This window comes from Perognathus longimembris, chromosome 16 (assembly GCF_023159225.1).
Source record: "Perognathus longimembris pacificus isolate PPM17 chromosome 16, ASM2315922v1, whole genome shotgun sequence".
NCBI classification, from domain to species: domain Eukaryota; kingdom Metazoa; phylum Chordata; class Mammalia; order Rodentia; family Heteromyidae; genus Perognathus; species Perognathus longimembris.
Window position 1 is genome coordinate 30,471,997 of NC_063176.1, and position 27,937 is coordinate 30,499,933.

Here is a 27,937-nt window from a genome sequence, read left to right on the forward strand (position 1 = left end):
CACCCAGATCACATACGTAATATAAATCTCATATGACATACATCATCTTTACCATGCAACTCAGGCACATGAGGTGATGGGTAGCAAGTGAAGTGAGCAATGTGAGAGGTCAGAGCAGAACTGTTGATTGGATGAAAACTTCAAGACACTCCCTGAAGAAAGTCCTTACAAGGCCATAATTCTACTCTGCGCTAGACGCCCAGGGAATTTATCTGCCACACACTGCTGCTTTATCCTATGCTCAACCAACTCTTTGACCTCAGTTTAGATCAAAGTTTATATATTTATATCAAGTTTAAACACTTATATTTTAACTATACGTACATAGCCAGGAAGGCATGTATCTATGTGATAAAATTTAAAATTAAACTAGGAAAGCAAAAAATTTTGTAGGACTGGGCCTTGAACTCAGGGACCTATGCTTGCCCCGTAAGTGCTCTGCCCGTCTCCTTTTTGCGCTGCTTGCTTTTGAGACAGAGTCTTGCTTTCCCCAACCCTCAGTTCGGGCTGGGCCACAGTCCTCTTAGTTAGACTTCCCACGTAGGTGAAATGACAGGCAAACACCTCCACACCCAGACTTTATTGAATCAAATGAGGTCTTGTGCTTTATTTTGGTTTATTTTTTATTTATTTTTGCTCAGGTTTGCCTTGAATTGTAATCCTCCAGATCTCAGCCTCTTGAGTAGGTAGGATAACAGGCATGAGCCACCACATGCAGCTAAGGAGCAATAAACAACAACAACAACTTTTTAAAATCAAACCTATGCAACTATTACTCTTTGAAAACTCACCCCCCCACCATTGGAAGGTAGGCACTGCCTGGAGGCCACCATCTCCCTTTCCTGTGGATGCTTCCTCCTCTCTCCAGCCCCTTTTCCTGGAAGGGGGAGTGGGGATTCCCCCACCAAAGCAGAAAGGATGAAAAAAAACAAAACACCAATTTTCTCCATTTCTTGCTGTGCACCTCTGCTCACCTTCCTTACTTTTACATTAAATCTTGCCTGATGTAATAAAATAATTTTCCCTTGATTGTACTAATAAAAAAAAAGTGTGAGAACGTGAGAAGTTCATGGAAACTGACTGCCTTCTCTGACTTTCAAGGTTGGAAAGTTTTTAACTCTGCCCTTACTCATGTACTTATTTTTTCCATGAGTGCATTCTCCATTATGTCTAACTTACAATGAGCATCAAGTCTGTATCAGACAGTGAGTGTTCTGTATGGAGTGGCCACCTCACCAGAAAAGCATCTATTTTGGATGTGGCATCATCTCAGAGTTAAAAGGGGGTAAGAGTTAAACAATGACTTTTCATATCAGCACCTTGAGGGAAGAGAAAGGGGCCCAGATAACAGGAGCTTGGGAAGAAGTAACATATTGCAAAAGGAAGAAAAGACAGGTGAAATAATACTTGGAAAGATAATTTTAAAAAAATCTCCAAGAAGGCTTTCATTTGGTCAGAAATATTTTCCCATCATCCAAGGTCTCCTCCGAGTTTTTTGTGGGTGAAAACCTGCAGCATTCCAGCCAGCCCTGCACCTGTGTTCAGCAGGGCTCCTAAGGTTGCTGCTACTGGGCAGCCTTCAGACACACGCTGCTTCCCAGGCCCTTGTTCCCACCTGCTGGCTCCTGATGAGAGAGTGTCTAATGATGATGCCTGTAGCATCTTTTGGAAGTAAAGAGAAGTAAGGTGTGTATTCCTGAACCTCAATCTTTGGCTTCCTCGCCTCACTTCTCTTACTGCTCCTGTGATGTTGGCTGACTGCATAGCCTCGCTGGTTTTCAGCCTGCTCACCTGTAAGGTGGGCAGCAACAACACCTCGTCCGTGGAAATTCTGTGAACACAAAATGAATTATCACATGTCATGTAACAGTGCCAGAATTTTGCAAATGCTAGCTGCTATGAAACACTGAGCTCATCCCCCACCTCTCTGTCTCTGTCTCTGTCTCTGTCTCTGTCTCTGTCTCTCTCTCTCTCTCTCTCTCTCACACACACACACACACACACTTTAAACCCAATCTAAGAATGTATTTTCTTTCTTTCATTTTTTTTTCCAGTCCTGGTGTTTGAACCAGGGTCTGGGCGCTGTCCCTGAGCTTCTTTTGCTCAACTCTAATGTTCTACTGTTGGGGTTTTTTGCCCCTCCCGGCTCGGACTCTTATTTCTTCCTTTCCACTCTCCTTTTCATGCCCTCTCCCCTAGTCATTCGACCTGCAAATAAGCTAGAGTGGAACGGAGGAGATAGCTCCGACCTGACGCGCACGTGATCTGCCGCAGATATGTGCTCGCCTCCTTACGCTAGAAGTCTGGTGAACATATGCAACGGGGCTGGCTTTTTAGAGCGAACTGACTTTATTAAGAGAAGGAAAAGGGGAGATGATTCCGAGGGAGGGGTTTGGCCAGGATGTCGATAGGCTGAAAGGTATCACCTGACCCCCAAGGGCTAACGTCACTCGAGCGCGCCGAACCAGGGCGGGTTGGTAGGCGCCGGGCTGGTTAGAAGGTTGGGGGCTGTTTGCCCAACCGGTTTCTCTGGATTCCAATCCAGAGGGGGCAGCAGGGCCGCATTCCCCAGGGCTGCGGGAGGTGCATCAAGCCCCTTCCATCACGGGGAAAGATGGATCCCAACATTCTACTATTTGAACCACAACACCAATTCCAGCTTTTTGTGTGGTTTATTGGAGATAAGAGTCTTGCCTACTTTCCTACCCAGGCTAGCTTCAAACCACAATTCTCAGATATCAGCCTTCTGAGTAGTTAGGATTATAGGTGGGAGCCAGTAGGGCCTGGCATGGCATGACAGAGTGTATTTCTTCTCATTCTTGATAAGTTTAACCAATTGTACAAGTTTTCTGTAATTTTCATGATGTTTACTCTGTCCTAAGAAGTTATGTTTGAGTAGATAAAATATCCAGGACAAAAATCCATCATGGAAATGTCTGTACAGAAATATTCATGTACCATGTCATGAAAAGCTTTAGACTTTAAGTATTAGATGGTAAAAGGAAATGGGGACGCCCAGATTTTCCTCCCTCCTACCATTACCTCTTCTCTCCAAGCATCTTTGTCTACATCTCTGGCCCTTCCAAGAATCTTCTGGGAGAACAAGGCATTGTGTGAAACCCACAATACTCACTTTTATGGCTAGTATAGTTTTGGTCTGGCATTGGAGCACTCTGTGCTTGACAGTTGATTAAAGATAGTGCTTTCTCCAGCAGAGTTTTCTCAGTTTACCTTTGTTAAATGAAAGGCCTTTTCCTTTGGCTGGTCATTAATATCCCTAAATCAAATCCTCTAGATGTTTGATAGTCACCCCCAAACTCTCTTTATTGGGGTTCTCCCACCAGGAAAGCAACCTTCTCTGCAGGATGATGCTAAGAGGGCTCCAGGCTGAGTTAACTCCCCCTAGGAAGCATTACAAGGAACCCCTGCATTACCGCTCTGCTGTAGTGAAAGCACAGGACTCTTCATGTCTCATTATTGCACATGTATCAACTCTGAGAAACACACATCACGTTTCCACGGAGACCCTCTGAAGTGTCCATCACAGAGACTACAAGGTAAATGTTCATGACCCAGTCTCCTTCCTCCCAGGGCAGAACTGGTTAGAATCTTGCCTCCCTGATTCTTCAATGGAGAGTGTCCTTAAAAAGGCAACCCAGCAACTCTTCTGGCCTGCGATTGTAATGGGCCAGGCAACTCAATCAAAACTGGTTTTGGGGGCTGGGAATATGGCCTAGTGGTAAAGTGCTCCATCTCGTATACATGAAGCTCTGGGTTCAATTCCTCAGCAACACACACACACACACACACACACACACACACACACACACACGCGTATATCTATCTATATCTATATATCTATATTTATATCTGTATATCTATCTATCTAGCCAGAAGTGGCAAGTCGCAGAGTGCTAGCCTTGAGCAAAAAGAAGCCAGGGACAGTGCTCAGGCCCTGAGTTCAAGCCCCAGGACTGGCAGCAAAAAACAAACCAAACAAACAAAACTGGTTTTGCAAGTTTAAGTAAGTCTCCCCCCCCCCCCAAGGCCTATGTGTGAAAGGCTTGGTCCCCACCCCATGGTGCTAGTGAAAAGTGATGGAGCCTTTAAGAAGCAGAGTCTGGTGGGAGGAAATGAGATGATTGGAGGTGTGTGCTTAACGGGGATGCTGAGCCTTTTCTTTCATCTCTTGTGTCCTGGATATCTTCTTCTTACATATATCTTCATCACAAATATCATCTCAACAAAACAATGAGCAACCAACCACAAACCAAAACCTCCAAAATTGTGGGCCATAATAAACCAAAGTTGTCTTTTCTTATTTCTTTTTCTTTCCTTTTTTCTTTTTTCTTTGAAGGGATAGAGTATGTTTGTGTAGCCAGGCTGGCCTTCAGCTTCCAATCCTCCTGTCTCTGCCTCCAAAATGCTGAAATCACAGATGTGTTCTCCCTTAACCTTTTCTCTTTTTAACCTGTTGATCTCAAGAATTTTGTTATTTCAATGGCAAGATAACTAACACAGAAGTTACCTTCCTTCACACTTACTTATTTCTTTTATTTTTTGCATTATATTTACTTTTTTCTTTTTGTCACACTTACGTTGGTTTTTTTTTTTAACAACTATTCATCTTCAAACTAGTCTCCACACTCACTGAATTCTTTGCCAGCTGGAAACAGTCTTTGCCTATGCCAAGGTGCCTCCTTCAGTGGATGTTACATTAAACTTTGCAGGTTTATAGAGCAAGGGTATTGGTGGTAAAAAAAAAAAAGGATAAACAATTGAAACAATGCATACTGTTCCTCAACTATTTTTCCCAATGAATTTATAGTTTATAAACTCTATCTGGCGTGGACAAATCCTCTTCCTGATACATTCTCATCCTATAATCATCTCATCTTACTGAGCATAAGACTACTATTTTAGTCTCTTTAGATTGTTAAATTTTTATTGTAAAGGTGGTATATAGAGGGGTTACAGTTACATAAGTCAGGTAATGAGTACATTTCCTTTTGAACAATGTCACTCCTTCCCTCCTTTCTCCCAATTTTTCCTCCCCTGACTTCACTCCGAAGTTGTATAGTTCATTTCCAATATAGTGTCTGGTGAAGACTACTATTTAGAGATATGATTTTCACACAAATGTCCCTCAAATTCATGCCACAATGCATGTAATTCCTAAATAAAATTATTGATTTTATCTAAACCAGAGATATTGAAAATGGCTTGTGTGTGTGTGTTGTGTGTGTGAGAGAGAGAGACAGAGACAGAGAGAAACAGAGAAGAAGAGAGGGAGAGAATGAGAGAATAGGCATAGTGTGGCCGGCTCCTGTGGTCTGCTCAGATTTTTCTGGTTTTAGCTCTAGAAGTTCCACAATCTGGGAGATTCCTTGACCTTAAGCAAGCCAGAGTGGCTGATCATTTGATTATCTCATTAATTTCCTGTGTCAGCTTGAGTGGCTTCAGGGAAGCCTAGTTATTGTCATGGCGTGGGGGGTGGGGGAAATCCCCCATCCCTCCAAGAGTCCACCACTCAGAGACAGTCTCAAGTAAAAAGATGAATTTATTGGGGGAAGTTCCAGGTTATTGGACCAGTCCCAGGTTTCAGAAAACATATAACACAGAACAGGGCAGTTGCACAGAGACTTACTTCCAGAAGATTCCAAGTACTATCCTAGAGTACTATCTGTGAGCCCTATCCTAGGGTCCTATCCTGGATTCCTATACTATTCCTATCCCAGAGTCCTATCCTACAGTCCTATGATATACACCTATCCTACACTCCTATCCTAGGCTCCTATCCTAGTGTCCTACCCTAGAGTAATATCCTAGAGTCCTATCCCAGCTTCCTACTCAAGAGTCCTATCCTAGTCCAATTCTAGTCCTATCTCAGTCCTACCCTAGCATCTTATCCTAGTCCTATCCTAGTGTTCTATCCTGATCCCGTCGTAGAGTCTCATCCTAGTTCTATCCTAGTGTCCTATCCTAGTCTTATCCTAGAGTCATATCCTAGTCCTATCTTGCAGTCCTATCATAAAGTCCTAAATTAGTCCTAGCCTAGAGTCCTCTCCTAGAGTGCTATCTTACTATCTTATCCTAGAGTGCGGCCCTATGGTCCTATTCTCGTCCTATCCTAGAGTCTTATCCCATAATACTATCCTAGTCCTATCATTTAGACTTCTCCAACAGACCTATCCTAAACTCCTATCCTACTCCAATGCTAGTCCTATACTAGAGTCCAACAGGACAACAGGAAAACAACAGATTCCTCAGTTAGATCTAGATCTAGGCTAGGCTAGACTAGGATGAGACAGGGCAGGACAGGACAGGAGAGGACAGGACAGGGCAGGATATGGAAGGATAGGGCAGAAGAGGATAGCAGAGAGTGGGACAGGAAAGGAGAGGATAGGAGAGGATAGGAGAGAGCAGGGAAGGACAGAAAAGGATATGAGAGAGCAGGATAGGATAGGAAAGGATAGGATTGGAGAGAGCAGGACAGCAAAGGATAGGATAGGACAGGAGTAAAGGATAGAGTAGGAGACAGCAAGATCGTGAGCAATAGTGCAATAGTACAATAGTTCAATAGTTCAATAGTACAATAGTACAACTACAGCTAGGCTAGACTAGAATAGGACAAGGCAGAACATGGCAGTACAGGACAGGACAGGGCAGGATAGGATGGGAAAGGATAGGGGAGGATAGGAGAGAGCAGGACAGGACGGGACAGGAAAGGTTATACTTCAGCTATGGCGTCTAGTTAGCCCTAATCTTTGGGGAAAGATCCCTTGGTCTTCCTGACCAAATCTCATCCCAGGAGCACTTGACTCTTTCTGTGGACTATGGCATGGATGGGTGTTTGCTAACATCTACCAGACTCCCTTTTTTTCAGCACAGCTATGGAAGGCATCATGCCAGTTGTCCCAACCCAAGGACACTTCCCTCTGATATCTAAGTTACTATTTTAGATCTTTTTGGAAAATAACTTAAGCAGCTCAGTTTGCAACTGAGGACACACAACACATGTAATTAATTCTCCTTTAGACAAGAAAGAATGAGAAGGGTATTTTTCAGTCAGATCAGAGTATTTCTTGGAATAAATGGAGTTTGCCTCACGAAAAAGTCTTACCATACACATGGCCAAATATGCTCTGTCTAATCATGAGGTGTCTCTCAGATCTCCTGTTTCAGGAGTGCTTGCTGAAATGGAGAATGGAAATCTGTCTTTTGTAACATGCATATTTCATGGTCACAATCTGCAGCGAGCACTGCTGTCACGTAACTTTTCCAAAAGAACTTGATAGTTCACACAACTGCTTAGAGCAGAAAAGTGGTTTGGCATTATTTAGCAAAGAAAAACGGGGGAGACATATTTAAAGATTTGTATTTCAGTAACCTCTCCTCATTGGAGTTATCAACAAAGGAAGACTGCTTTGGCTCTATTTCTTTTTTTTTGCCAGTCCTGGGCCATGAACTCAGGGCCTGAGCACTGTCCCTGGCTTCTTTTTCCTAAAGGCTAGCACTCTGCCATTGGAGCCACAGCACCCCTTCTGGCTGTTTTCTATATATATATGGTGCTGAGGAATCCAACCCAGGGTTTCATCTATTCAAGGCAAGCACTTTGGCCACTAGGCCATATTCCCAGCCCCATGGCTCCATTTCTTTTTTAGCAACATATAAGTGATGCTTTTTGTCCTAATTAAAGCGAGGGCTATGGCAAACCAATAGTTTCAAGGGCTCTTACAACACCAGAATTTACAAGACTAAAATGCACATTTGAAAAGCAAAGATTTGTGGATTTGTTGGAAAATGACGAGTGGAGACTGGCCCTAGTAGGTCTGTAGTTGGAAGAATGGAAGGCTTGTAGAGGGAATAGTAAATAACATAAAAGAGGAGGTTTTTTTTTTTTTTTTTTTTTTTTTTTTGGCCAGTCCTGGGCCTTGGACTCAGGGCCTGAGCACTGTCCCTGGCTTCTTCCGGCTCAAGGCTAGCACTCTGCCACTTGAGCCACAGCGCCGCTTCTGGCCGTTTTCTGCATATGTGGTGCTGGGGAATCGAACCTAGGGCCTCGTCTATCCGAGGCAGGCACTCTTGCCACTAGGCCATATCCCCAGCCCCAAAAGAGGAGGTTTTTAAAACATGTGATACTGCAGATGAGGATGTGGCTGGGGATTTGCCTGATGTCGAGCTATGTCAGGTAGTCACAGCTGGATACACACTTAAAAGTGGAGTGCGATGACACTCAAGAGTTACATGGCTACATGAGGTCACCGGAAGACAGTGGGGAAAGGACATACCCAGGGCAAAAGACCGAGGAAAATGTTGGGCTTAAGGGCTGAGCAGAGGAAATTTTCACAGTGCAAGTCTATAAATGTAGGAGGAATAGTAACTCTCCCCATAAAGTCTATAGAGGCAAGTGACTCAAAATGATAGTCACAGACTTGCCCATTGCATCATTAATTATACTACAAAAGTATATAAAATAATCTATAGCCTGGTGCTGGTGGCTGACACTTGTAATCCTAACTTCTCAGATCTTTGGATCTACGTTCAAAGGTAGCCCCAGGGATGAAAAGTCTGTGACACACTTACTTCCATTAAAATTACCCAAAATGCAGAAGTAAAGCTATGGGCTCAAGTGGTAGGGTGTTAGCCTTGATCAAAAAGAAGTGCAGAGAAAGTGCACCAGGCCTGATTTCAAGCCCTAGGAGCAGACAGACACACACGGACATGGTCACACACACACACACACACACACACACACACACAATTTGTGAAGAGAACAGGCCAATGATGGCTATTATCACTGACAACAGATATTCATTGTTAAGGATAATATCCTGCATGCAGAAAAAGAGTTATTTTGCTTATAAAGGGTCAAAGGAGCTCAATAACAAATCATGTTAGAATAAAAGATACGTATTATGTTGAAAAATGTAAATAGGCCGAGTTTATCCATACTGTACATGACTATAGTTGTGTATGCCTAAAATATATCACGCATGACAACATAACCAGCATGGTGGGCATGTGTGTGCATAAAGAAAGATAAATATTACTAGAAGCTGATGGAATGATTTCTAGCTAAGAGACATCAGATGGGGAAATATTATTATAGAATGTAAAAATATTTAGGTAAAGGGACTAACTTTCAGTAAACAGCAGCAACTGATAAGGAAAAATGGTACCACTATGAGCCATAGTTCTCTTTCCAGGTTTTTGTGGTTACTTGGAGAACAAATGTCTCATGGACTTTCCCACCTGGGCTGTCTTTAAACAATGATTCCTCAGATCTTAGCCTCCTAAGTGTAAGAATTGCAGGTGTCAGACACTGGCGGGCAGGCTCCAAGTATGAAGTGTAGAAAAAACTTAGCTTTAGCTCTTGTTGACTATTTTCAACTGGCTCAAAAATGGATAATTTCTGTTTCAGAGGTACTCTAAAACTCCCAGTTTATTGTGTTCTATCATAAACTTTAATATAGTCACTCCAGTAATTATCCTTTTATATGCAAGTGATAAATGTGAGTTTTACAGATTTGAAGAAAGAAAACAATGCACATGTCTATATTGAAAAATGGCATAAAATGTGATAGTTCTAAACTGCTAAGACAAACTATAAAATTACTGTGAATAAACATAAGAAAGGCTGAGAAATTCCAGTACTGGCAAGTGCCAAGTATAAGAAAAATTGCTGCAAATTATACTTGTAGGCCAGAAGGCTCTACTTAGTTATCATTTATAAGTTTCCATGGCTTATTAGGAGCTTTCCTGAATGTATACAGCTAAAAAAGGCAGGAAACCTTGAACACAAAATTTCAGATGTGGCTGAGACCTTAGTGCTGTCTTTTTTTGTTAGTCTCTGGGGCTTGAACTCAGGGCCTGGGTGCTGTCTTAAGCTTTTCTGTTTCTCAAGGCTACCAATCTACTAATTGAGCCACAGCTCCACATTCCATTTTCTGGAGGTTAATTGGAGATAAGATTCTCACAGACTTTCTTGCCTGGCTGGTTTCAACCCAGGATCCTCAGATCTCAGCCTCCTGGGTAGCTAGGATTACAAGCATGAGCCACTGGCTCCCAATGTCTCATTGATATCTTGATCTACACTCCTTGTCTTTTGTATTTACTTTTTTATCTCTTTTTCTCCCTCCAGCAAGTATTTTCTTAATTGTCCCACTGCTTATTTGTATCAGCAGAGGAATGAAGATGCAGGTCAGGATAAAGAATTTGTATATTCATATTTCTAGGAACCAAAAACATCTAGAAAGATAATTTTTCTAAACTGGAAGAGAAGAAGTTTTCCAATTTCCCAGCTGACAGAAGACCAAGCTGTCCTTCCAAAAAAAAATACCTCCAGGAAGGCTAACAATTTCAGGAGGAAACTGAAATGTGATGAATGCAGATGGATAGAGATGTGAGCAGCCTTGTAAAATATTATTATTTTTCTCCTGCTTATACTATAGTAATCAAGCATCAGAAAGATGCCCCACAGATAGAGCGATGACATACAGCAGCTGATACTCACAGACCAGAGATTAGGAGACAGTCCTACAGGAGGGAAGCATGGAAATTCCAGAAAGATGGAGGTGGTTTTTCTTGTCAGCTTGGATTTAACAGAAAGTTTACTCAGACTTCATATTCGTTGCTGCCTTTTTATACTGGTTGAGATTCATGAGCCTCACTGAGACTCAACTGAAATATGAAGGTCATGACTATTAACAAGACCAATGGTAAGAGAGTGCACTCACTGATAGGGAATCTAAGCCAGGCCAGGTGGTCAAGAGTCATCTCTGGCTCCCATGTGTCTTAAGCTGACTCTCAGAATGCAAGGCATGGTGAGCCTGGGTGGGTACTGACTCTTTACTTCTTAATGGAATCATCAAGATGAATCCTAGAACCAGTGAATCTATTTTTCCTTTACTGAAGACATACTGTAATGGATACCGGTAGTTGGAATATGGATATGGACATTGCTCTATTCATTGTCCCATGAAACCCAGACTAAACTAGTCTTTTGGGCAAGGTCAGGATGGATACACTGGCAATTGTTGAGGGTTGTAGGACTACTGTGGGGGCTCAGACCAATGGGATGTGCGAGCTCAACTGAAGTTTCCTTTTGATTTGCACCAGTGTATCTTGAACATGTTCCTAATACCAAGTACATGGAAAGACTCTATGGAAGTTAAATTCTAGTGGAAAGGGAGAACTACCCCCATAATGATCAATTCAGATGGAAAATAAACTACATTTGTGCTCCAACTAGGGATCTAGGCAGTATTTAAACACATCCTGTTTGGCAGGAGGAAGAAGAGCGCCAAAGATAGAATTTGAGATGGTCTAGTGAGCAATTGGAAATGCTGGGACACAACACTGGGTTTGAGGTGGTGTTAAAGCATGAACAATAAGGAAAAACTTGGCACAGTGCACACATGAGAGTTCTTAAAAATGTCTAAATGCCAGGAGCTGGTGGCTCACACTGGCAATCCTAGCTACTCAGGAAGCTGAGATCTGAGGACTGTGGTTCAAGCCAGCCCCAGTAGAAAAGTCTATGAGACTCATTTCCACTAAACTACAATGAAAGCTGAAAGTGGAGCTGTGGCTCAAGTGGTATAACACTAGCCAAAGACAGGAAAGCTCAAGGGCAGCATCTAGGCACTGAGTACAAGCCCCCTGGCTGCCTTTCCACCCTAAAGTCTAAAAGAACATTTCATTAGACAGCAATTAAATTAATTAAAGTCTTTGTACAGTGATAAATGCCATGCTGTATGTGGGCTTAAGAAAGGCAACCCTGTTCTTAGTCATTGATTTTTGTGCTAAAAAATAATAGGAAACTGCAGCTTTCATTACAGACTCCTTGACTCCCTGTGGAGAGAGGGAGTGTGTGCATGTGTGTGCCCACACAAAGACCTCTGGGTGATTGTCTCTGTGGTGTCCAGTTTATCTAAGCTACTTTTAAGAAATTGGTTGCTAATATCAAAATCGAGAAACCAAGGATATAAAGACAAACCAACGCAAGAGCAATACTTACAAAACTATATGGTGTAAACCAACTGTATAACTCAAGGGGAGAGAGAAATGGGGAGGGGGCAGGAGGGAGGAAAATGAGGGAGGAGGTAACAAGTTGGATAAGAAATATACTCACTGCCTTATGTATGAAACTGTAACCCTTCTGTACTTCAACTTCACTTTGACAATAAAGAAATAAAAGAAATTGGTTGCTGTGATTTTAAAATTCAGAAAATTCAGCCATTAAATACTCTCAATGATCACACTTTTATGTATTTTTCTGTAATTTGTTGTTGTTGGTCACAAGGCTTGAACCCGAGACTTAGGTGCTCTCCTGAGTTGTTTTTGATCAAGGTTGTTTCTGAGATGAGTAACAACTAGGATCATAATTTCTAGACTGTCAAGAAAATAGAAAATTTATACATTGGAAAAAGCCCAGAAATGTTACATAGCAAGAAGTTCTAGTTCAATCTGGGAGATTAAAAAAATAATAAAGATAAATATAGAGATGTGGTAAGAAGTGTCATACAACTATCTAATTCATTTTAATAGGAAGTTTCAAAAATAATTATCATTAATATAATGAGCAGTTACGTTAGTTTGGAACATTGATTTTAAAGTAGGGAAACATTTTATGTGACATACTTGACAGTGACATCTTCAGACTAGTAAGAAATTTTAATATCATAACATGTTACGTATATAATTATACTCTTTAACATTCTGCGATGTGAATGATTAATCTTAGATCTCTGAGTGACTTATATAACAATTTATCATTGAATTTCCTGTGAAAGAAGTTGTTTACTCTGGAGATTACATAGCTTGTTTGAAGCATTTAAAGATATAGGAGAGGAGTATTCACTAGGTACCAATCTGTTTTCCTGACTCCTATTTTGTTAGTTAAACATTAAGAAGCTGTAGACCATGAGAATTTTTATGCATTTTGTAAATGTCTTTAACTCAACAAAAACAGTTTGCAGAGAGGATATCAGTTACTAATTTAGCACTTGTTAAAAAAGGAATTTTAATATGTTAATGTATAAATGCTCACATTGCAATCATGGAAAGTATCACAAAATTATATACTTTAATGTGGTTCATTTTGTCCTACATGAATTTACCTTCAATTTAAAAGAAAATATAAAAAGTAGCCGGGTACTGATGGCTCATGCCTGTTATCCCAGCTTCTCAAGAAGTATAGAGTTTGAGGGGCTGGGGATATGGCCTAGTGGCAAGAGAGCTTGCCTCGTATACATGAGGCCCTGGGTTCGATTCCCCAGCACCACATATACAGAAAACGGCCAGAAGTAGCACTGTGGCTCAAGTGGCAGAGTGCTAGCCTTGAGCAAAAAGGAAGCCAGGGACAGTGCTCAGGCCCTGAGTCCAAGGCCCAGGACTGGCCAAAAAAAAAAAAAAAGAAAGAAAGAAGTATAGAGTTTGAAACCAACTCAGGTATGAGCTTCTATCTACAATTAACTATCAATTAACTATCAAAAACTGGGTTGGAAGTGTGGCTCCAGTAGTACAGCAAGCCAGGGAAGATATGTGCAAGTAACAGAAAGTGAGCTGAGAATTTAGCTTGATCATAGAGTACTTGTCCCTGAGTTCAATACACAGCACTGCATAGCAAATAAAAAATAGTATTAAATGGTTACAAGAATCCTTCCACTTTTCCTTTGGAAGTTTATAAATACTAGAAATTATGTCTCACGTTAAGAGTCACAAAGCACTGTTTTAGCACTGTTCTTTAAATTATGCTAAGACTAGCTAAACTTACTGACTCTCAGAAACCAGGTCTTTTATTCATTTTTTTTCAAATTTATATTATCAAACTTATGTACAGAGTGGTTATAGTTTTATACGTTAGGCATTGGATACATTTCTTGTACGGTTTGTTACCTTGTCCCTCATACATACTTCAAAAGACATTCTGGACAGATGGTAAACTTTTTCTAATCTGATTATATCAGTCTATGTGGGCCAACTCTAAATAAATTGTAATTATCCAGTGAAGAAAGCTAACATCGCCTAGATAAAAAGTCCGCCACTCTTTTCTAACTACATAATAAGGATACACTTTTTAGATAGGACAAACACTCCTACACATCACAATGTGTTCTTATCAAGGTCATACAAATGAAACTATGGAAGCTATGCAGAACAGCAACCCAGCAGTCATTAGATGGCTTAGAAGAGATTCAGGATTCCCCAAAATTGTTCTCCCCATACTAGGTACCTATAATCCTCGCTAAGAGGAAGTCAGGAGGATCAAGCCAGGAAAAAAAGTGTAAGACTTCCAGCCAGGTGCCTATAAACTGAGCCACTCAGAAAGGCTCAGATGTGAAGATCACTGTTCAAAGTCAGCCTGGGCAGGAAGATCAGTGACACTCTTATCTCCAGTTAACCTTGTAAACAGGAAGTAGATCTGTGGCTCAAAGTGGTAGGGCACTAACCTTGAGCAAAGAAGTTCAGGAACAGCACCTAGGCCCTGAGTTCAAGTGCCATGACAGACATTAAAAATAAATAAATAAAATAAAAAATAAAGCTTAAGACTTCCATCTCAAACAACAGGTGGACATTGTGATATGCACTTGCCATCCCAGCTACAGATGCAATGTAAATAGGAAGATCAACAGTCCAGGTCAGTGCAAACATCAGTGCATGGCCCTAGCTCCAAAACAACTTAAAAAGGGTGGAGGATGTGGCTAAAGTAGAAAACTTCTGCCTTGCCAGCACTGGAGCCTGAATTCCATCACCAGTACCAAAAGAATACAAAGAAACCCCCCAAAAAACAACAACAAAAAACCACCTACCTTTCTAAGAGATTTGACTGGCACATTTGACTAGTCTGGCAATGCCCTGAAAAAGCTTTATCCTCAGGATTGGTTTTGACCAAACTCACAGAGATCATTAAGTGAGAAAAGTCCTACCAACAGTGTGTTTGATGGAATCAATCAGCAGCTGCTATTTGACATCCGGGAACTGGAATGCCAGTTAGGGCTAAGAAGAAACTGTGACAGAAAAAAGGGGGAAAAAATCTGATGGATGAAGTATCAATAGCTCCAATATCTTCCTACAGATCAAGACAGCACTTGCATGTGCAGGCCTGTGTATCTGCCTAGGAAAAGCATAATGAGGCCTAGTCTCTCACTTGTGGCTGACCTTAAGGCAATGACCAAGCAAATGCTAGGACAGAGTTGACAACTAATAGAGCATTGAAGGCACACCACAACACATGCACATGAACACACACACACACACACACACACACACACACACACACACACACACTCTGGGAACTGGAAATGTGGCCTAGTGGTAGAGTGCTTGCCTAGCATGCATGAAGCCCTGGGTTCAGTTCCTCAGTACCACAAACACAGAAAAAGCCAGAAATAGGGCTGTGGCTCAAGTGATAGAGTGCTAGCCTTGAGGAAAAGAAGTTCAAGGACAGTGTCTAAGCCTCTGAGTTCAAGGAGTGGCAAGAAAAAAAGCAAGAAATAAAAGTCTGTTCAATCAACTGACCACGAAATGAGAAGAAACTTCAGTGATAAAATTTGACAGCATACAGAATTCCTCGGTAAAATCACAAAACAAAGAGCACTCACTGTGCAAGTACAGTGCCACTGCGACCTCATGTTCGCACTATTGATTATAGATTAGCAATCCCATTATGCAAGTTTGAAATGTTAATATGCATAAGTGTAAAACCTGATATCTACACACGTTTTCAATAATATGTCACCTGGGGCTGGGGATATAGCCTAGTGGCAAAAGTGCCTGCCTCGGATACACGAGGCCCTAGGTTCGATTCCCCAGCACCACATATACAGAAAACGGCCAGAAGCGGCGCTGTCGCTCAAGAAGCAGAGTGCTAGCCTTGAGCGGGAAGAAGCCAGGGACAGTGCTCAGGCCCTGAGTCCAAGGCCCAGGACTGGCCAAAAAAAAAAAAAAAAAGAATATGTCACCTGACTAGCACAAGATAATACCTATAAGATATGTGAAGGTTGCAAGGCACCAGTGGCTCACACCTCTAATACTAGCTACTTAGGAAGCTGAAGTCTGAGGATTGCATTTCAAAGCCAGCCAGGACAGAAAAGTCCCTGTGTGACATTTATCTGCAATTAACCACTCAAAAAACCAGAAATGGCACTGTGACTTATAGTGGTAGAGCACTGGTCTTGAAGCCAAGAGCTCAAGTGCAGCACTCAGGACCTGAGTTCAAGACCCGTGACCAACAACAACAACAACAACAAAAAAGAATGAAAATAAAGTTGATTTTTTTCCTCTAAACAACAAGTATTTTGAATTTGCTGATTTTGGTCAGGCATCAGAGATAACAGAACTCGACACAGAACAGGAGAATGAAATCCAAAGCCATCCCCCTCCACTCCATACACTTCCAATTTCTCCAGCTCTTATAAAACTTGTGGGTACAACCACAAATGGCCACTTCCCCTACATAACACTTCAGGAAATGAATAACTCATGTTCAGTCTATGAGCCTGGCACAAGGCTTACAATAATTGAATGCTAACTGTTGTTTATATTGAGAAAGTGATCCAAATCCCCCCAAAAGACATTTCTTTCATAGTTACCAAATTACAAATTTCTAGAAATGTCCTTTTATTTTTCTTTTGAAAACAGTCTAAGCTTTAATATTTATATCATTTACAAGCCATGTGAAAAGCTATAGATATTGAATATAAACCCTTTTCATCATATTTTGCTACAGCAGGAATTTATGCAGAAGATAGCCATAATGGATGGGTGCTTTTGTTCTTCTAATTGTTTCCAAGTGTAGAAGGGAAAAATATAGAGGCATTGTTATAAATTATGTTCAAGTGGGCACTGAAAATGAAGGGGAAAATGAAGAAAATGCTTCAAACATTTTTGTTCAGTTGTGGGGATTGAACTCAGGGCCTGGGTGCTGTCCCTGAGCTTTACCACCCAAGGCTACTACTCTACCACTTTGAAACACAGGACCACTTCCCGTTTTCTGGTGCTTAATTGGAGAGTCTGATGGACTTTCCTGCCTGGGATGGCTTTGAACCACAATAATCGGATCTCATACTCCTGAGTAGCTAGGATTACAGACATGAGCCACCAGCACCTGGTACCCAGCTTCAAATAGTTTATATACAAGTAAACCAGAATCTGATAAAGATAACTTTCCAGCTAGCAGGCACAGTAGCAGATAGGTCAACCAAGCTGGAAAAAAGATGCTAAATGAGTGTCACTGAATTGCTTAGGAAGGAGAGGCTGCATTTACAATAAACCCTATTTCCTAGCAATACCGGATACTGTCCCAGAAGAGCTCTGACAGTGCTATGCTTTCCTTCCCAAGTAACCAGAAAGAAAACATTTCTAACATGATCGACATGATACAGAGAGCACCGAGACATGATGCTCAAATAAAAGGCACACCTAGGGGAATTAGAAGTCGAGACAACTCATCACGAATAGAGATGAAGAAAACACTGCATACAGGAGGTATTGTGGAACTTTCTCTTTGAGAACACAACATAGATTGTTGGAAATTTAGGCATCACTCTTGCAAAAATTTGACAAGAGTGTAAACTTTCAACCAGGTGATAAAAAGAAAGGGGAAGAAAATTTATATGAATAAATAAGAGTATTACCCTGAGGGTTGTGTAAGGCAAGACAGGCACATTTGCACTTATTAACACAGAGCCTATACACTGGTAAAAGAATGGTTTCTTGTTGAAAGCCTTGAATCTACTCTTCCAAAAATAATCACATCATTGCTAATTATTCTCTCTCTCCCTCCCTCTCTCACAAACACATATACATAATATGTATTGCATTATTAGACTTGCAGGAGCACAGTTGTCATTCATATCTTCTAATATTCCCCATGTACCACAGACTCAAAACTCCAGACACACCCCAGCCCTGTCCTCAGTGATTTGGCCCCAAGTGACTTGTCTCCATTCGGCACCAAAGCCAATTTACATCTGTCCATACTCACAGGAATAATGATGTCATGCTATGTACAAGCTCCACCCTCAGAGCTCTCAATTCATCCCTGGTGCTGTCTCTCAAGTGACAGAATTTCTATGTACTTCTTTTCCCTAAGCTGTAAGAACAGAAGAACAATAGCACCTGGAGAAACACTGCAAGAATTAAATGAGCACACTGGTGTGCTCAGTTATTTGGCAGTCCATTAAGTTCAATGACTATTACATCCCTTTATCCATATTTTAAAATGTGAAAACCCTTTCCAAAACAATATGGAGTACAAATTCCTCTTTGAAAGTACTCAGTTGGTTTTTGTAAAGTCAGTTTATTATTTTCAAATGTGAATGGAGATTAAGCCTTCCAGAACACTATATAATACTATATAATACTCCCACATAGTCACCACTTTAGTGTTCATTCCACCAGCTACCAGTAGAATAACAGAGAAAGATCTTTCAGACTCAAGGTTGTTGATTGGAGGCTTTGGTTTCATATGTTGAGCTGTAAAGAGAGATTAAGACAGTATAATGAGCTGGGTGCTGGTGGCTCATTCCTGCAATCCTACCTACTCAGGAGGCTGAGATGTGAGGATTGCAGTTTGAGGCCATCCCAGGAAGGAAAGTCAATGAAACTCTTACCTTCAATGAACTACTCAGAAAAAGCACTGTAGCTCAAAGTAATAGATCCCTAGCCTTGAGCAAAAGCAACTCAATGAGAGTGCCCTTGCCCGGAGTCAAGCCCCAGAGCAGGTACGTCCACCCCCCCACCCTCACACACACAAAGGAAAAGAATATACCATATGTATGTATGAAAATACAATTAGCCTCCTCCATACAATTAATTTATACCAATAAAAAGATTGAGTTATATTCATCATGTTGAATGTTCAACTGTCACACTGTAATTCATTATGAGTCAAATCTTTCTTACTGTATTTTGAAGAAAATCTTTTATTGCTTTGCCAGCATTCCTTTCCTTCTCCCATTCTTTCCAGAACGTTCTCTACAAGGTTTGTATTTTCTATTGTACAATGTTGCTCCACTTTCACCATCCCTGTCCAATCCCTAACATAACAGACATCTTTTTTTAATAAGCAAGATCTATAGTTAAAAAACTCTATGAAGTCATATATACACAGGGGAAGGTGGGCTCTCTAGATGACTTCTGAATAAGTCAGCATTAAATCATCTGTTAGCAACTAAAGGGTGGACCAAGTCATGCGCTACCACAAACCTATGTACATTTGCTACTAAAAAGAAAATGGCTTGAAAAAATATGATTCCAATAGAAACCACTAGTTTCAACCCTGGCATGCCTTTAGTCACCAAGTCTGAGTTCACAGATGGTTTTAATTAAAAACAAGTAGTTGTTAATTTATATCACAGGAAACATTTTGAATTTGTTGGTGAAGTAGAGTTAGTAGAACCTTAATAACCCCCATCTCACCCCTATACAGCTACCTCCATGACTTTACTTCATCTGTACAGTTTCCTGATATGCTCAAAAGTCTTTTTTATTACTACACGTACAATACCTCTCTCTTGCACTTAAACAAAAGATGGAGGCCAAAAAATAAAAAAAAAACACAAAGTTGATAGAAAGGTATCCTATCACATATTGATTTTTCCTACCCTGCATCTTTGAGTTTGGTCACACTGGTAGTAGAAGGTAAATGCAAAGATCAAGAGCCCTGCCTCTGGGATAGGAATGGCTGGTGAGTCTCACCTTTTATACATGACCCATTGTGCAACTGTGAATTCAATGTCTTGAGCCCTTTATAAAGGCACATGCATGTGCTGGCTATCCAGTTTTTCCTAACACATGTTTCCTACCAATAACTACCATGTTTCCCTGCCACATTTCCTCCTCTTACATCAGAGGCTTAGCAAGTCAATCACATCAACAATTCTTATAACACCCAATCCTGCTTGAAAGTATTTATCCTCAATTTCTCCACTTGGCAAGAATGAATGTCTTTGGCCACACTCTCCTTCACTCCTTGCATTAACCACACAATTTGTCAATGTTATTCTAAAGGTGAGGGGTTGAGGGTGAAGGTCAAGTTAAGAATGGTAGGTTTATGATCTGGGAGAATAGCCAACATTAATTTTCATAAGATGGAGTTCAAACTTGACATGGCTTATAGTACAATCCCACGAGAGCAAAAGTTACATTCTATTTTTAGTAACTTCACTTCATGAAACAAAACTCATATACCACAGAAAAGGTGCTTTGATGTTGACATTATTTGCCTTTAGACCTCAATACTTGCAATAAATAAAAGTCACTAGCTATCTCAATGTTTGCTTAACTCTCATTCCTAAAGTTTGATAGGGATTTTATGCACAATATTCATTTGAACTTAGCATATATAATTGTATTTATTTTTATTTTGATTATATATTTCAGTTGCACATGAAATTTTAATATACATAGTTTAATTATTACTATTATAAAGCTAATCATTATGGCATTGTTAAATGTCATCATTATGCTGTACCTTTTACCTCTAGATGTAGTTCTCCAATATAACTATAACTGTGTCCTTTGACCTCTATCTTCCTTGTATTTCTTTTATTAAATTTCCTTTAAATGCTTTTATCATAGTTCACAGTATCTTTAACTTTTTTATTTATACTTATTATAAAGGTAATTTACAGAGGTTTTACAGTCAGGTAACAAATACATTTGTTTTTGAATAATGCCACCCCTTCCCTTGCTCTCATCAGTATCTTCAGTAACTCAAATTTTGTGATTCTAGCCACACAACTTACAATATTACTTTAGCTAGTAGTCGCACTTACAAACTAAATATAGGAAGGGAAAGCAAATAGAGCCTATAAGTTTTATCTCCTTAAGATAATTTGTATTCATAAATTGATGGTTATTATTTTATTTTATTATCTTAAAGCAGTTGTACAAAGGAGGTGCCATTTAATAAAGCAATTTATGAATGCAATGCATCCTGATCATTGTCATCGCTTTCAACATTCTAACTCATCCCTGCCCACCCATTCCTCCCCTCACTTCTGTTAATTTTGCAGGATATACATGAAGTGATTGTCTGTATCCTCCCCCTCTCCTCCTCTTCATTCACCCACCCCTCTCACCTCCTTTGTCCATCTACTTCAAGATAATTTTAAAAAATAAACTAAGCCTTCATCTCTTTTTCAATTCCATGAATCTTCATGCCACTAATACGTTCAAAAGACACTGTTTGGGAACGTTAGAAGGCAAAGGCAGCAATCTGCTCAGCTTCCAGGATGAGGGTCTCATGGTCAGGCTGAGCTATGACAGGGGCTCTAGAGGCCCAAACAAGTTACTCTTTGTACAAAAAGGAATAGTTTTTCGAAACCTATACCCAATCTGGAGAGTTCAAATTTAACTCTTAAGTGGAGAAGAGCCCCAAAGATGATTAAAGGGTTGGAAAGTAGAATCCCTTGGAAAAGATGAAAGAAGCTGGGATTATTCTCTTACTGGTAAAGGGAAGACTGATAAATGCTTAAATAATATTCTTAAAGCATTTCATCAGTCATTCCAGTGACCAGCTGTTCTCTACCCAGGATGAGGACAGAACCAAAAGAAACAGCCTTAAATTCCGAGATGAAGGACTGAGGTTAGACCTAAGGAAGATTTCCCTGAAAGGAAAATGGTTTCAGATTAGAATAGAATATCCACTCTAAAGTCTTCAAATCTGACTGTGGTTACCATCTTCCTGTCACAGGATATGATGGTGCAAAGGCAAAGTAGGACAAACCCTCACTGGCGCCCATTTATACCTATTTGAGTCAGTCTGCCCCATCCATTTTCATATACAATTAATTAGAAAAGAAGCTATCAGAGACAGTAAAGCGAAACATTAAAGATGAGAGGTATCCAGCAGAGAGAGGCTCTTTTCTATTTTTCTACATAAAGAATTCTCACCTGTAATCCTACTTACTCAGGAAGCTGAGATCTGAAGATTGCTGTTCGAAGTCATCCTGGGCAGGAAAGTCTATGAGACACTTATCTCCAATAAACTACTTAGAAAAAGGCAGAAGTGGTGCCATGGCTCAAGTGATCAAACACTAGCCTTGAGTACAAAGAAGCTCAGAGACAGTGCCCAGGCCCTGAGTTCAAACCCTAGGACCAGCAAAAAAAAAAAAAAAAAGAATTCTTAGACCTTAGACTTAGCAGCCCTAGGCTTCAGTACTTCAGTAACCAAGGCCACTTACTGAGCTCACAGTAATTCTCAAACACTAGTCTCCTCCTCTGTGCTCGACATGCACAGAGGTACAGGGAAGAAAAAGAACAGAAACACTTATTTCCTTGCCATGAAAAATAGTCACACAGTAGACATATACATAACACCCAAAGTGAAGGTAAACTGGCCATTGTGCAATAGAGAAGTCCTCTGTGGCGTATTATCTTCCTGGTTCCCTTTTTCACTATCTTGGTATCCATAGGAATGTATGGAAGCAGAATATATCATAGAAGTACTGAGTCACCTCGGAGGCCTTCCAGATGATTCTATGCATGGATACTATGGACAGGATCTTGCTCTTCCTTTCTATTGCAGTAACTGGTAGCAAAGTTACAAGGGACTTTGCAAAGTGAAGAAAAAGGAGTCCAAGCATCTGTTATTTTCAAGCCTTTATTCACAGACAACAGTACTGAGAATTGTTACCAAGATCTAGTCATTTCTGTTTTGCTGCACATGAAAGGCAGCTGACCAACTGTTTGCAAACTCTTTGAGCTGGTGCCAGTGGCTCATGCCTATAATACTACCTACTCAGGAGGGTGAGATCTGAGGACTAAGGTTCAAAGCCATCCCAGCAGGAAATACTGTGAGACTCTTATCTCCATTAAAGAACAAAAAAAAGTAAGTTGAGTTGTGGTTCAAGTGGTAGGGTGTTAAACCAGAGCAAAAAGGGCTCAAGGACAGGGCCCAGGCCTTAAGTCTCAGGACTGGTACCAAAGAGAAAAAGCCATGACATGTTATATTGCTAGAGTTGCGATCATTCTCCCTTTGAATAAGTCAATTACTGCTACATTTCTGTTCCCCACAAGAGCTTCTGTAACTAATTATTTACAGTTGCAAACACTTAAAATAGCATCCAGGCAATGAGTTGCTTCACAAAATATTTGATATGGGCCTGAAGGGTTAAAATGGGTTTCTGAGGAATTCTTCCACCTCTGATAGTCAAATGCACAAAAAATGTGTAAACATTGAGACCTTTATTTACCAATATGATATCTTTATATTTTGGTTACCTCTAGACAAATAGCTATGTAAACTCAGGTACTTCGTTAAGTTGACTCTCTCACTTCTCTGATTTAAAAAAAAAACCCTAAACCTCCAAGTTTCTCAACGTAGCACTATGATCCTACAAAAAGGCAAAGTCATAGTCTAACAAAATAAACACCAGAAACGAGATACCCAAAAGTGGAGGATCAAGAGGAGGTATATGTAAATGAGAAAAGAAAAGAAAATGTAGTCATAAAATTCAATGTATATCCTACAAAATTAAGAATATTCAGGGAAGAGGTGTGGGTAGGAGGGATAAGAAGCACGATGAAAGGGGTGACATTGATCCACATTCACAATTTTCATTGTATATGCCACAAAATTAAGATAAGTAAGGTAAGGAGTGAGTTGAAGAGGGTGGAAATGTTGAAGGGATGACACAGATCAAGATGAATTGTATACATAAACCACTTTGTTAAATGGCAAAAAATGCAATACATATTCTACAAAAGTGAGAAAAGCAAGAGAAGATGAAGTAGGGGTTGGTTGAAAATGTTGGAAGGGATAACACTGATCAAAGCACACTAATTTATAAACTGCCTTATTGAATGGTAACTCTTTTGCACAACTACTTAAAAATAATTTAAAAAATTAAAGATTTGCTGTATTTATATACTTTGTGGAATAGCAACTCCTTTGTACAACTACATAAAGGTAGAAACAAAATTTAAAAGCCAAGTGCTCATGTCTCAGGCCTATAATCCTAGCTAGTCTAGAGGCTGAGATCTGAGGATCTCATTGCAAAGCCAGCCCAAGCATTAAAGTCCATGAGACTTTTATCTCCAATGAACTACAAAAAAACTAGAAGTGGTGCTGGAGCTCAAAGTGTTAGAACACTAGTGTTGAACAAAAAGAGCTCAGAGCCCCCAGGCCCTGAGTTCAGGTCCCACAACTACCATAAATAAATAGATACTATTTTCAGATGTGAGAGTCCAATTACTATCACGTTTTAGGAAGAGATTAAATGACCATATTATATCCTTTGTTATCCAAATTGAGCTTCTTTTAGGAGAAGGGCTCTGTTAAGATTTGAAACAAAACCAGTCCTAGTAAATGAGGAGAATGGATATGCCTTTCATAGCCCAACATAGTCCTTGTTAGTTACAAGGTCTCTAGAAATGTGGCCCTCTGAGTTAGGAGGTGTCCTCAAGAGAAAGTTCCCTGGAGTGACAAGTGCACAAAGGAATTTTCACTGTAGAGGTAAAAGCCATCCATTGAAAGGCCAGTCCAGGGAAGCCAGTGGGGATGGCAGTGCAAACCTAAAGAGACAGAGGTGTTTCACCAAATGTGGGGAGCAGGACAGCAGGAAGAGGAAAAGTAGGGAAGACTCAAGAGACCCTTCCTTCAGAGCCCCTCGCTTTGGACTGAAATGTAGGGGTTGAACTGGTTATCTGATTTAAAAGGGGCATATGAATAAAACACCAGCTTCAAGAACTGATGAACCAGAGGACACTGGTGATCATCAACATGGTGTCTCAGCTGAGCATAGGGCTACATGTGCCAAAGCTACAGCGCAAAGCAAGGATTAAGTCTGATTGAAGACCCATGGCACAGAAATGAACAGAACTTCAACTATGACACTGTAACCCAAGGGCTGCAGTAAGACTGACAGGATGACTGGAGATGGGCAGGTGTTTCTACCACAGGATTAGAAGACATTGTAGCTGGCAGGGGCAAGGTTAAGCCTACTGATGGAAGATCAGGGGTCTGGCCCATGGGGAACTGAAGTATGCAAACGCTGGGCTGACAGCTACCATTTTATAACAGATGATCTGTTAATTGCATTTTATTAAATACCAAACAAAAAGTTGGATGAGTAAAAGCATAAATAATACTCAGAATGAGAGTTCTAACCATAATAAGGGCGTCCAAAGTCACAGGAAAATATTTTTAAGGACAAAAATATATACCATCACAGCATATATTTCAAATTTCCTGTCTGCTCAGAATTAATATTTTAAACAATGATTTGTATAACGATCAATATTCCAATGGTCTTCAAGTTAATGCATACAAATATCAAATTTCGGTAAGGTTTACATAGATATGAAATCCAAATTATAAGGTGATATAACTGTGGTAGATATGGAGAACTACAAATTCTAGCAATAAGCAAATAAAGTAAAGGTAAACTCGAGCCTAAGTTGTTTTCATTTACATAAGGAGTTTTTGACTAGTGAATATCCAATCAATGTTAGAAGAAAATATGGTATTCTCATCAGTGATAGTTGAATACTATCCTATCTCAAAACATTCTTGCTTTCTCTGAAATGGTTTTGAGATGAGTCACTGTATGGATTTTCCTTCTAAGTGTATAATGATTTAGCTCTAAAGATACAAATGACCTAAATTAATATAATTCTGAGTGCATATTTGATTAACAAATCTTAAAATTTTAGATATATTTTAGGATTAAAATGATTCCCAATTCAATGTTTCTATAGGACTGAAACTACCATGCTATCTCCTCATTTCTTCTGAGTAGACTGTATTAAACTTCTCCATGAGTTTACTTATTTTTTACAAACTTGTTAAATCTTTAGGGATTCTGTCCTAGGGTGTAGGAAGGAGAGAAACACAAAACCAAAATGAATCCAAACCTTCAAGAAGTTGACACAAAAAGTACACAAAAGTCAGCCCTGGAAATGAGGGCAGATCATACTATCATTGGAAAGTGACCTAAAGGTTCGGGGGAAGAAGAAATTAGTGTTGGATAGGAAGACCAGTATCTGAACTGGCCTCCAAGAGACCTGAAGTAAGAAGGCTGTTTGTGTGTTCCATACTAGCAGGAACATATCATGGAGGGGAAAGGGAGAAAGAAAAGAGGGAAGTCTGGGCATATAGAAAGGAGCTTCATTGTAAAAGGCTTTTAGTATCATACCAGGAAAGACCAAAGGAAAAACCGTCAATTCAGGTTTGTAAGCAGAAAAAAAAATACAATCAAAACCAACTCAAAAGTAGAGTTCCCCTCACTGTTCCTCAATAACCAGCTCTTGTCTGTTGAGAAAAAAAAAGTAGAATGCCTATGGTTTATGCCTGTAATCTAGCTACTCAGAATGCTGAGATCTGCAGATCACAATTTGAAGCCAGCCTGGGCAGGAAAGCCCATGAGACTCATGTCTAATTAATCATGAGAAAGCAAAAGGGGAACTGGGGCTCCAGTGGCACAGCGCTGGACTTGAGAAAAAATGCTCAGCTATAGTACCCAGGCCCTAGTTCAAGCCTCAAGAGCATGAGCACACACACACACACACACACACACACACACACACCAGCTCAGAGATTACTAGATATAATAGCCTAAAAGTGGTCATTTGAGCCTAAATTAAGGTACATGTAATGCTGATTAGGAATAACTACAAGGCCTTTAAAACTAACAAATGTAAGATATATAGAAAAGCATGAACTGGATGACAGCAAGACAGAAAATAAAACAGCAGGTGGCTATCAGGAGGAATAGAATGAGCCAGTAGAGTCAGTCTTGGAGGTACCATGGAGAAGGTGACATTAACACATTTTATTTGGGATGACCACCCAGTAACTACAACTCAAAACCCCAGAGGTGAAAGTCAACACAGAAGTTTCCTCCAAACAGAGGACACTGTCAATAGACATTAAAAAAAAAAAAGAGAGAGAGATCCAGTAAAATTCATGGGGGCTGTTCTTGCCAGCCCAAGCAAGAAAGGATTCTGAGGGGAAGAGACCAGCGAAAAAGAAGACAATCAAGAAAAATGTTATAAAAGAGGATTTAAGTTTGAGCAAGGACGAACACTCAGAGAGACAAATGCTGGAGAGAGGGGAAATACCTGAGAAAGAACATACGGTCTTCCATCAAAACCATCTGTAGGAATGCTTCCTCTGTCACACATCCTACGGAACTGTTAAAACGATGACTGGTCTAGTTCTTGGCTAAGGTAGTTCGAAGTCTTTTATCCTATACCTACCTTGGCCTATTCATAACATGGGTCATGAATATCTGGGTTCCACGTAAAGGTTAAAATCTCAATCCCAGGCCATAAGCATGTGATCTATAATGGCACTGGACTCAGCTCTCCACCCCACTTCCCTCCACGGGCACAGCACTTCAGAACAAATTACCTATCTTCAGAAACTAAGCCTCCATCCATCTCTACCCGTTTAATGCAATCAAGCCAAGCCACTGCACAAATCGCCTCCCAGTTGCCCCTCCTCTCCTCTCATTCCTTGCACGGGATCATCTGTTGGTCAGACATCAATCCTACTCTCTAGTGAACAGCTGACTCCGTTAGGGGTGGGTGGAAGGGCCACCTAGCAGCTGCACCATGTTTTAGAGACAAAACATGGTGGCCAGTGTTTATGAAAAGTTGAATATGGGGAAGCAAAGCAGTTAAAGCCCTTGGTAAGTGAAGAAATACTGCTCAAGTTAGCTCTTGGGCACATGTTCTCCAGTGACTTCTCTGACATCATTCACAAGGCAGACAAGCAGGCAGTAACAGACAACTTGCAGTTTATGTACTTATTCCTCATGCATTTATTGACACTCTGCTAGGTGCCAGACACGGTGTAAAGACTAGATCATTTACCCACTTTAATTCATAGGCATGACTGAAACCCTCAAAGACTCTCTTGTTCAAATCTAGTTTGGCTTTAAGATCAGAGATCAAATGCCAGCTCCTCCAGACAGATATCCAT